Here is a 13,100-nt window from a genome sequence, read left to right as displayed (position 1 = left end):
CTGAGAAGTACAAGGAATGTCCAACCTAGACCAAGATCAGACATATCAGCCATGCCTTAATGTGCTTCATAGTAAAGCTTTGTGTGATGCAGTGGTAAGTCATCACTCAGCCATTTCAGGTAACCAAAAACAAGGCTGCATGATGGCTTTCTTGATATAGTTCCTTTGATAATAAGAATCACTTTTGGTACATCATCTTAAAGGCAGCATTGTGTGTGCATATATACATATTCAATGTTGTCATATACAAGACAACGGCTAATTCAATAATCTCTTTGGTGACCTGGGCATTATCCTCAAATCTCCTACAAGAAGCTGTACTGAGTATGGCCAATGGAAAAAGGTGCAACTAGAAAGCCATTAAACTAATTCACCTTAAACAAATCATATACCACCAAACAAAACATATTTTATTTTTATAATATCAAAGAAGTTATATCATCATATATAATAAAAAAAATTAATATTTTTAAAAAATATTAAATAACATTTACATTTACATTATTCTATTAGAAATGTTTAACTTTTGATATAAATATACATTATATTAAAAAAAATTCAGTGATGAGTCAAGATGATAACCAAGAAAAAAAGAACAATATATTAGGTTCTCCATTTTAAACTATATTGTTCATTTTCCAACTTTCCAAATTATTCATAAATGAATTTTTATGGAAATTACAATTTCCAAATTACTTTTTATTTGAATAAATAAAAAAGGAATTTAGCACATGCCATGGAGGAAAGAAATCACTATTAAACACACTATCATATTTGATCATCAATAGCCTAAAATATTTAGAGAGGTAATTAATTATTTGTTTTACATTTCAGCAAACTAATGTACTTAATTAAATCATGGAGGAAACAAATCGCTGCTAAACATGCCATCATATTTGATCATCAATAGCCTAAAATATTTAGAGAGGTAATTAATTAATTTGTTTTAAGTTTGAGCAAAGTAAAGTACTCAATTTAAGTATGAGTATTTCTAGGCAAATAAATATCACAAGTAAATTACATATCTATAGCTGTCATCCACTGCTAGGTAACCCTAACCCTACCCTATTTAATCTTAACCCAATCTTCATTTTCTTAGAGAAAGGTATGGGGAGAGGGGCCAATGGTTCGATCATCTTCTATGAATCGCTTCACTTTATGGCCATGATTACTATTGTTAGCAAAGTGGAAGAGAATTGGGATGAAAATGGCAATGACGACAACAATGATCATCTTGGGACCATTCATATAACTCATTTGATTGAATCAATGATTTAGCACATGGTAACTTGTTAATTTTGAGTGAATATTTTGAGCCATTTACAAATTGATGGAATAGACTTTGATTTGATGATTTGATAGTATTGAATTATATTCTTTTTGAAAAATATTTTTAGTCATTTACAAACTGATAGAATAGACTTTGATTAGTGATTTGATAGCATTGAATTATATTCTTTTTTATAACTCTATGACTTATACCATTTTGAAATTGAAATATCCAAACCCTAAGTGATTTGTGTACAAATCTCATTTAGTTTATAAATTTTGCTAGCTATCTTTTGTTTTAATTGATCTCATGCTTAGTTTCAATTAGAAATTTAGATGTGCTTTCGATGTCATTTTAATTTCATGATGGTACATGGATTATTGAGCATTCGTTAAAATATTTGTCAATTTGAAATTTAATTATTAGAAATAAAATTTAGAACAACCACTATCTACTCCCATTAAAAAAGATTGAATTATTTGTATACTCTGTTACTCATAGTTTTTTGCCCTAATTGAACATCACAACTTATGTGTTGTTTATCCATGTAGTCCCATTGAGTTGATCAATGTCTTCACCAAATGAATAAAATATTGAAAATTTTCCTATATTTGATCATGTTTGATGTTATTTAAGAGTTTAACTATTTTGTGGATTTTCAATATTTCAATCAGTATGCTTATTCTATGATTAATGTCACTTCAACTCAACATTTTTTTATCCTGTAGTATTATATTTGCAACATCTATATCCTACCAAAAGTTTTTAAAGTGATTAAATAATTGCTGTAAGAATGAAAATAAATAAAGTTCCTATTTATGTCTATGATATGGATGAAACGATTTGATCCTCCATATTCCTTGTTTTGGTTCATCCCTAGCAATATGTATGCACTGAGCTTGAAGCATAAATTTAAATAAGATGATATCTGCAGATTTCATTTGACAACATATAGTATTCTTTCATCTGCATATCAGCAACTAAAGAAAGCTTCTGGCCGGGGTCCTTACAATCAACAATCTGGCAGGAACAATAATATCACAAGGTATTCTTATATTAACCAGTGGTGTGTACTTCAGCCAGCCATGATTCTCCTTCAAACCCTACCATTTTTTGTACTACTGCAGATATGTTTTCCCCATCAGAACTAGGCTTTCTCTTGGTTCCAAATTTTTCATGTAGAGAGATGTCGAGAATTGTTTGTTCATCAAGATTAATACATTTAGCTTCACTATGAGTACTGAAACTATCATCTTCTCTATTCAGGAAGAATGGCAATGCAATTGGAGCAACATGCCAAGACCTATACAGTTGTGCCATTGCACTTTCTGAAGAAGATAAGAATATCTATTACTGCAACAGGTATGATAACTTGGCATTTATGGATAACATTGTACTTGATATTCTAAAGATGAAGCAATGGTCTCATTAGGCCATGAACACTACGAAATACTATTCTTGGGAAAATATAAAAATGCATATTTGTACCCGATTTGATGAAACCTAAAATATGCACGGTGTGCTTCAAGATCTCTTAATTTCATCGAAAATGGTCTCAAAATTTTAGAGAAAAACATCTGTAGTGATTGTATGCCAACAACAAGCTAGCTCTTGACAAAGTAGAATTCTTCAAACAGTGCATTTTACCATGTTCACCACCTCAAATTACATTTTGTGCACAATCTCTTAGTTGATTTGAATCTCAAACTATGTGATTACATGGTGTTAATAATTCTCTTTACCAAGAAAACAGTTGTGAGAACTTACTGAACATCAACAAAACATTATCCTTGAATACCATCAACTTTGCTAGTACTCAGGTCTTCTAATGCCTTTATTATTACTGATTGAAATATGGACATTTTTACCTAACAATGATGGGGTACAAATAATAGTACTGCCATTTAAAGATTTCGTCTTTCAATCTTATTGCTGTGAACTTCATTATTCTTGTTTGCATTGAAGTGTTTGAATTTGGTTTCCTCTTAATTTCACAGATTTCATGAATAAATTGGGTTGTTAGTCATGAATCCATGTCATCTAGATAAATTTCATGCAAATGTGAATGTCTCCTATTTAATCTGTTCTAGCTTTTGCAATTTGTCTCAAATCTAAAGCAATGTATGTCTATCAGAGTGGCTGCTTATTATGGGGACCACAAATACACTACTGCTTTGCATGATTGTGTGAATGCAATAGAAATCAACCCTAAATGTGCTGAGGCATAGAGTGACTTTGGCCATACTTCTCTCGATCAAGGAAACCTTATTGATGCTCTCTGCCATGGTTTTGTGAAAGGTTGGTTTTGGTTTGATTCAAATTGGGCCATGAATTCTTTTAACTCAATATGGTATTCATCATAACCCTGAATCGTTATGAGGCAGCCCTAATTTGTTTTCCCACTTTTCTAGTTTTACAATTGGATCCAACTATAATACGGCAGCCCAAGAAAAAATTTAGGTTTGTTCAATTTTACCCTTACTCTCACATTTAGATTTCCTCAATTTTTTACTACTTTCCCATAGATTTGTGAGGAGAAACTGAGAGACAAGTTTAGACAAATCTGAGAACAGGTAGTATCCTTTTTCAAACTTTGTTAAGAGTAATCTTTTCTACATGTACGTATATGAAGCACACTTGCACATTGGCTCAATCTTTGCTATGGTGAATGGTTCTGAACCTTTTCAAAGTAGAAATTATCACATGAAACATGGAATTATCTCATTGTGGAACAACTACTGCTCATCAAGATCTTTCACTACCTTACAATGCCCAAATAAAAGCTAGTTGGTACATGCATAGCATCTCATTTCCAAGAGTTCCAAATGCTGCGTTGATATTTGCTTTATCATCCACAGTATAACTAAGTAATTTTGGACAAATCCATATTTTTTGTTTCTAGGGTTATCAATGTTAGATCTATTGGGGAAGCTGACAACATAGGAAACTTAAAATCTTTTAAGAACAATTCTCAGGCATAGTTGAGACAATCCTCTAAGTTCACCTATGTTCTAATTCCTCTTTTTTTTTTTTCTTTTTGTCATTAATATCTAGTTTTCTTTATCAACTTGTTCTGAGACTATGTGCATTTTTCTACTTCTATTAGTTAGTGAAACAACTTATTTTGTTGTTCAACTTGTTGATTCAGAATGAAGCTTTGGCAAACCTAATCAAAGAACCATTTTTCCCACTAATGAGAAGTACAAGGAATGTCCAACCAAGACCAACACCAGACCTATCAGCCATGCCTTCATGGTCTGGCAGCAGCAACACTAAGAAGTTCCCCATGCCTGAAACTAGTGAAAGTAGCGACATGGAAAATATTGAAGATGCACTTGCGTTGTTATCATTATCATCATCACTCTTTCTTGAGAATAATTCTTCAGGCAACTGCCCATGATCCAAGAGACCTCATCCTTCTAGTGGAAGGGATCCAGCTTTGCATTTTTATTAACCTTTCTTAACATCTGATATCACCGCAAAGTTTATACTGCATGTAAATAACCTCAAGTAGAATCAAAACAATCCTACAGTTGACTGAGCAATTAATTATCATACAAGTTAAACTCTATATACAAATCTATATTTGTATGTTGTTAGAATGAACTTACCTACTGGAGATCTTGGTGTTACTATTTCCAAACATATGGTTGGATGTATAGTGTTTGAAATTATATGAGCATTGTCTATGTTTTGGTGAATGTCTATATTCTTTGATTTAGAGGAGAAATTGCAATATTATTGGATAGATGATTACCAAGTGAATCTTGAGAAATTTGATGTACAGTGAAACTAAAGAAACAGATGAAAAGAATGATTGAATGAAAAAGGAAGATAACGTCAAATTACTTCAAGCAAGAAATCGTAGGCCAAAAGTTAATGAACCTTTGAGAAATCCGAGTATTCATTTTACTGCCCTTAGATGCTCCATTATTGGGTTTTAAAGGTATTAGCACACATTGTTCACAGCATCAGTGATGTTAGGGTGTGTGAATGTAAGGTATTGTAACCCCCACAATGCTACGGTATTCAAAGCGTTAACAGCATCTTGATGATCATGTAGACTTGCCACTTTGACTGCAACCAGAGTATTTATCTTCGAGCATTCTAACATCTTAGATCGTTCAAGTCTCTAAGTATATTTTGTTTGTTCAAGAAACAAACCACCAAGAAAATATTTCACCTCAAGACCAAGGAAATAATGAAGTGTACCAAGATGCTTTAGAGCAAATTCTTGATCAAGTTGGGTAATGAGAGATTCAATGAGATTCGCATTACTACTTACAACAATTACATCATCAACATATGCCAACAATAGAATTCGAACATCACCATTTTTATAAATGAATAGAGAAGGGTTAGCCTTGCTGCAATAAAAGTCTACGGTCAATAAATAATGAGAGTCTATCAAACCAAGCATGAGGTGCTTGTTTTAATCAATATAAAGACTTATGCAAAAGACATACCAATTATGGAGATTTAGGATTAGAAAAACCTTAGGGTTGTTCCATGTAGACTTTTTCCTTAAAATTCTCATCGAGAAACTCATTCTTCACATCTAATTGTTTTATAGTCCACTTAGATGTAACGACAATAGATATAATGAGGTATATAGTTGTTTGTTTAATGACAAGACTGTAAGTCTCACCATAGTCAAGACCTTGAACTTAAGTGAAACCTTGGGCTACCAAGCGAGCTTTAAACCGATCAACTAAACCATCTTCCTTATATTTTGTTTTAAACACCCATTTGTATCCTACAACATTTTCATTATTGGGACATGACACAAGTGTCCAAGTGCGCTTGTGGTGCAAAGCTTCTAGCTCGTTTTCCCTTTCTTGGACCCAATTTGGATGCTTGAAGGCTATTTTTAACATCTTTGGTTCAATAGTAGGATCCATTTTAGTTCTAGCTAGTGTTATGGACGTTCCTAACTCTAGTTTTGAATAATAATAGTTACATAGCTTCTAACTTTTTCATAACTTCTAGTTATGAATAATAATAGCTACATAGCTTCTAGTTACGCATAATAATACAATATTTTCATATATCTTTTGGTTTGTTCACAACACCTTATTATAAATAATAAGAAGACAATAAACTAAGTCTTCTTTACTTTTGTACTCTATTTGAATCAGGAAGTAATTAGTAAAAAGTCTTATTGTTATGCATTTTGGATTGAACTACAAAAAAATAAAAGATGGTGTTGATAAATTTGTTATCGAATAAAAGAATCATAAGAAGAAGAAACTAAAATGCTCTCATGTACTTAAATATCATCTCATTATTAAGTCTCCCTCTTTTATAGAGAGTCAAAAAAATATTTACATTATTAATATGGATAATCATCCACAGGTTCCCACAAAACCCACTTTTAGGAACTAATAAATTCAAGAGTGCATAGCTTTGTGGCCTACATTGAAAGCCACATGGATGATAGACCAAAAGCACCATATTGCCAAATTCTTTGAAACTAAATCTGAAATTAAGGTTTTTTTCCCTTAAAAAAGTACTTTGTAGAACCTTTAAATTTACATAAAAGGGTTCACTCACCTCGTTTAGGTTAAATACACCTAACCACCATAAGTTTGAAATTTCATTAAATACCTCTATTATTTTGAATCAAATAGAGATAAGTAAAAATAAAAAAAAAATAAGAATATGAGAGGTAGTACCACCTTTTAATGATATAAGCAATGTTTTCATAATCGGACTGGTCATTGAACTAAAAAAATTATCGATTCACGATTCATTAGTCGAACCGATAGTTGAACCGCGATCAAACCGGTAACATCATAAATATATAATTTATATATTCTTAAAATTAAACAATATTTATAAAAAAATTATATATATATATATATATATATATATATATATATATATATATATATATATATATATATATATATATATATATATATATATATAATTAAAAAAATTAATAATATTTTATTTTATATTTAATATATTAAATAATAAAATTAAATATAAATGTATTTAAAAAAAAACCAATTTTTAAGTTTATTTATACCCATTTGTTTGAGAACCATCTAACCTTCATTTTCATACTTAATCTCCACTATTCATTTAAAAAACAAAACCCTAAAACCCTTTCTTCTCATCACCAGCCACTCCATTTTTTCTTTCTCTCTCTCTCTCTCTCTCACCATACTTGCGCAATAACACCTACCCTAACCAACGACCATCTCACCGCCAACAGTAGCAGGCCATCTCACCGACTTGAGTGTGACCTCTTTCCCTCTCTCTCTCACCATACTTACGTGTAATCCCCCTTTCTCTCACCATACCTACATGGTGGCGCCTACCCTAACTAGCGGCCATCTCACCGACTTGAGCGTGACCTCTTTCCCTCTCTCTCTCACCATACTTACGTGTAATCCCCCTTTCTCTCACCATACCTACATGGTGGCGCCTACCCTAACTAGCTGCCATCTCACCGTCGATAGCAACTCGAGCATGACTGCTAATCGTCGGTTAGCAATCATCCCATTCCACTATCTCACTATCTTTCTCTCATGAAAAAAAAAAAAAAAACATGTAGTGAACCGTTCAGTTCACTACAAATCAACCAGTTCATCCGATTCACCAGTCCAACCATCAATTCCAATGGTTCAAGGTCGGTTCAATAGGTCACCAGCCCAAAAGGATGGATCGAACTAGAAATTTCACCGACCGACGATTGGGCCGATCGACAATCAAATCAATCGGTCTGGTCTGGTTTTTAAAACAATAGATATAAGTACTACTTTTGACCATCCTAAGTACTATCTTTGATCGGTGAGTATGTAAAACTTGAATTATTTTTAGAGGGTTCCTACTTTATAATTATGTTTACATGAATATGGAAAAACTTACTGTGGACCCCGCATTTCGGCTCATGTGCTTCCACTCGATGGCGAACTCGCTTTTTATTTGAAAAATTATTTATTTTTTAGAAAATGACTTGGAGTCACCACTTATTTTTGTTTTATTCTTGAAAGGTAAACAAAATAAGAAAGAAAACCCTAAATGTGACTCCTTATTTGGAAAAGATGGTTTGTGAAAAATCGAATATGGGCTCGGGGGTCAGGTTACTTATTGGAAGGTACGGTAAAGACCATCGCACCCCTCTAAGCCCCTAAAATGGGTCTTTACTAAGTACGATGAAGCAAGTGTGGCAATTAATTGATCAAACATGAATACCAAAAGAATATCAATCTCAAAACAATCAAATGAACAAGAAAGGCAGAGAATGTACTTGAGTAGCGACCTGATTGCTTCATGAAAAAAAAACAAAGGTTAGTGAATGAACACAGAACAGTCGCATGCGTGTCACAAAGCAAATTGATCAAGCATGGCAATCAATCAATCAATGAGAAAATCACACATGTTGGGCCCCGTCAAAACCCGATTTACTTTTTCATGAATTAATCCCATGAATTTTATTACAGAATTAAATTCATGCTTATTTCAAAACATTTTAAAAAATCAAAGAAAATACGAAAGTTGTTTGCTGAAAAGAAAATGGCAACCAATTTTATTACAAACAAAAAAAAAGGAAAATATTTAAAATCAAGGAATAAATAAAAATAAGAATAAAAATAAAAATAAATAATAATAATAATATAAAATTTTAAAATTTTAAAAAAGTTTAAATAATAATAATAATAATAAAATTTAAAAAATAAAATAAAATATGCATGCCTAGTGGAAAAATGGTTGGAATTGATTTATTAAATTTGGATTTATTTAAAATCAAGAGAGAAAAATTTAAGAACTAAAATCATTTGAAAACAAGATTTTTTTTAAAATCGGTTTTTTTTAAAGCATGCATGAAAATATAGAGGTGAGGCACGTAGATTTTAAGAGTGGCCCACCAAAAGTGGCCATATATGCCATGCTAGAAAGAGAGAATGGGTCCCAAAGGTGCCACAAAGCCTTATTGCCATTTCACACACCGGAAGCACCATGTAAACACGGTCATAATCAGATTTTTCAATTATCCCCATGTCTAATGCATAACCCGTATATGCCTTGTACTAGATTTGAGGATTAGTAAGCCCATTACCAATTCCAAATCCCTTAAGATTCATGTGAATTCCTTCATTAGCTTTGTTTCCACGATGAACTCGAGCAGCAAAAGCAAGAATATAGTGCCTAGCATATGATTCTCCGATTACATAGAAGTCATTGTCTACAAACAGGGAGTGCTCCTCAAAGAAAGCCTTGTCCCAACTAAACTCAATCCATAAGAGCGACAAGTTTTTAGCAATAGTGAAAAGCCTATTTTCATAAAATACAGCCAATTCACTACTATGCCCTAGTCATCCAATCAACCAAATGACAACAAGGTTCTTCCTATTGTCTTGCAATTCAAAGAAAAGGTAAAACATCCTTGCAGCACCAGAGTGCTTAATCTTGTAGCAGTCGGCATGATGCTCCAGGTCCTCAACCGAAACTGAAGCATCAGAGTAATCAATACCGAGGAACCTCAGCCACGTCTCCACAAGGCTCTTAGAATATCCAGGAATGATTTCTAGACTTATTGGAATCAAGAATTCCTTCCCAGAATATAGAATAAGCAGCAGACAGTTGGGCAAATGAACATTCATTACAGCTTTAACACTCAAACGAGAAGAACTACTCAGTCTGCACTGTGTCTCAACATCACTTTTGCTGGACTTGGTTTGATTTAACTGCATCATTTCTTAGCATTTCATTCCATTGTTCCAACTCTTTGCTTGATTCTGCATCAACCTTGGAAAATCTATGAAAGTCACAAGCTTTGTTGTCAATCGCAAGCTTCGGAGTGACTTCACACTCCCTCTGCTGAATTTCCCATGCCAAGCCCCTCGAGAGATGGTAGAACTAGAGTTTGAGTTTTCTCTATGTCTAGAAGATGATAACCTAGGAGTTGTTCTGTGTACCTCTAGGTCATTCAAATCTAGATGATTATCATTAATAACTCGTTCCTTACTTGGTGGAGAGAGACAATGACCTATTACAGGAGCCTGCGACTGTGCCTCAAAGGCTTCCCAAATCGTCTCTAGGTTTCTCAAAGCTTAGTCAGTTTCTCACCTTTTTTTTTACTCCAAGACCGACAAGACACTAGCTTCTTTCCTCAAGCTGTCTTCCATGGTTTTCAAACTCAGCTCACCCTAGTCTCTCACTTCCCCTCTTGTTCTCTCTTTCTCTCTCAAGAAATCCTGTTGCCCAAGCTACTCCCTGGTTCTCTCTCAAGCTGCCTTTTCTCTGTCAATACTCTCTCCGGTTTTCCCCAGCCTGCTCACTTTCCTTTCCCCTGCTTCCTTTTTTTTCTTCCTGCCCCAAGCTATCACCAAAAAAACACGCTCCTCTGTCTGTAACGACATGCAGCCCTCAAATCTTCAAAACCGTTTTTTGAATATTCTCCACATACACGTCATTCTCTTATTCCCCTTTCAACTCACTACAGTGATTCCCCAATGGCCAATCTTGAGGGGACATATGGCCCTCAAAGAGCCTTCCACCTAGTAAAAATAATACCTGCAAAATGCACCCCAAAATGGGGGTCTACAAATATGCCCCTCTTTGGTAGAGCTCACGAGTGCAAGGAATGTAAACACTGAAGTGAAAAGAAAGTGTGAATAGTGAGTGGAGTGAAGTGAACTCTACCGAAAAACAAATGAGACCCCCAAAGGGACACTAGTAAAACACGAACTTGCTCAGGCTAACAATAGGACACAAAGGCCCTAATCCTCAAAGAAATAATATCTCAAAGTGCCTCAAAAGCCACACGAAGAATCCAGACTCCCTCTAAGACGTCTCCAAAAGTGACTCGAAGGTGAATGTCAAATATGAGTAACGGTCGAACCACCTTAGAGTACCGGAAAAAATGTGTCCAAATGAAACGACTATACGTGTACTACATGAGAACAATAAGCATGGGGCGTCTAACAACATAACCAAAATATGTGCCATGAACTCAAAGGGAGGATAAAGTGTGGCTCAAGGCCGAACAGACTCAACTAGGTAGGCGTGGCTCGAAACCGAATAAGACTCAACTCAATTAACAAGATGAATGATTGATCGACATAGGTGCGGTCCCGAAAAACTCAACCTCGTACTGACATGAAAAATGACTGATTGATATAGGTGTGGTTCCAACTCGAACTGAACACAAACTGACATGAAGATAACTGATCGATATAGGTGCGATCTCGAAAAACTCAAACTCAAACTGACATGGAAAATGACCGATCGATATAGGTGCGGTCCTGAAAACTCAAACTGACAAAGAAGATGACTGCTCAATATAGGTGTGGTCCCGAAAAACTCAAACTCAAACTGACAAGAAAAATGACCTGTCGATATAGGTGTTGTCCTGACTCAAACTAACACGAAAAATGATCGATCGATATAAGTGCGGCCTCAAAAAATCAAATTGACACGGAAGATGACCGATCGATATAGGTGTGGTCCCAAAAACTCAAACTCTAACTGACAGGAAGATGGTCGATCAATATATGTGCTGCCTTGAAAACTCAAAACTGACAAGAAAGATGATCGATCGATATAGGTGCAATCATAACTCAAACTGAACACAAACTGATAGGAAGATGGTCGATCAATATAGGTGCGGCCCCAAAAACGTAAACTCACACGAAAAATGATCGATCGATATAGGTACAATCTCAACTTAAACTCAATTGACAAGATGAATGACAGATCGATATAAGTGCGGTCCAAAAAAAAAAAAACTCAAACTAACAGGAAGATTGTCGATCAATATAGGTGCGTGATCACTCGGATTTTGTCGTTTATTGGATCAAAACAAAATTTATAACCTAATTCACTATTCTATAGCAATTTGTACCCGATCAAAAAGTGGTTTTAGTACAAACTACTGTAGTATAGTGGTTTTTAGGTATCGTCCACAAGGATGGATTATTCTTGGTAATTAAGGCTTGAATGAGATGATAAGAAATGATTGTGATCAAATGAAATTGATTTGAAAATGCATGATAAAATTCCAAAATAACAATGTATTCAAATTGAGAGGAAAATGAAGTGTAAAAGAGAAGAAAATTAATAAGAGGTGAGATTCTCGGAGTTAGGATTTTCTAGAGAGCAATTTCCATGGTGAATAGGTGTTGAGATCTAATTTTCATCAAGTTAGATTGAAAACCTAAATTTTCATCTAAACTAATTTTTTATTTAGCTTTAGGTCTAGATCTAATTTCTTTTCAAATTAAGTAATCTAATCCAATAGATCAATTTGAATCATATATTCAATTCATCTTAAATTATCTTCCGTTGATTCACATAATGCAACTATTCAATCTCATCAAATCTAGCATTAAGAATTTGATGAATCTACCTAGCTTGCATTGTAGTAATCATCCAAGACAATGTGAAGAGAAAAATCCCCAAATTTCAATTAATCAATCAATTGGATCAAATTACCTTTGCAATTCAAGCTCAATTCTCTAATTCACCATAGATCATCCTCCCTCCTCCACGAAAAACAAGATTTAGCCACTCATGCTTGGAGATTTGATCTCACAAGACATGTTTGGCTACCGAGAAAGTAAGAGAAATTGAAGGAAAGTGAAGAATTATATAGAGAGAAGAAGTATGAAAAGTTCTACAATTAGAAAATGTATCAAAAGTTTCCAAATGAGTCAATCACGTTTCTATTTATAGGCCAAGGTCAAGTGGACACTTGGCATCATCTAAGAGGTCTTCCGGAGGCTTCTTCATCAAGGAATCTGGAGAAAATGCATTGTCGCATGAGCCCCTAGCAATTTCGCATGATGGTGCAAAGTGGAAAGTCCATTAGCTGCAT

The sequence above is a fragment of the Vitis riparia genome, chromosome 12 (genome assembly GCF_004353265.1).
Source record: "Vitis riparia cultivar Riparia Gloire de Montpellier isolate 1030 chromosome 12, EGFV_Vit.rip_1.0, whole genome shotgun sequence".
In the NCBI taxonomy this organism is placed as follows: Eukaryota; Viridiplantae; Streptophyta; class Magnoliopsida; order Vitales; family Vitaceae; genus Vitis; species Vitis riparia.
The sequence above is the reverse complement of the archived record's forward strand: the minus strand, read 5'-3'. Positions refer to the sequence as shown.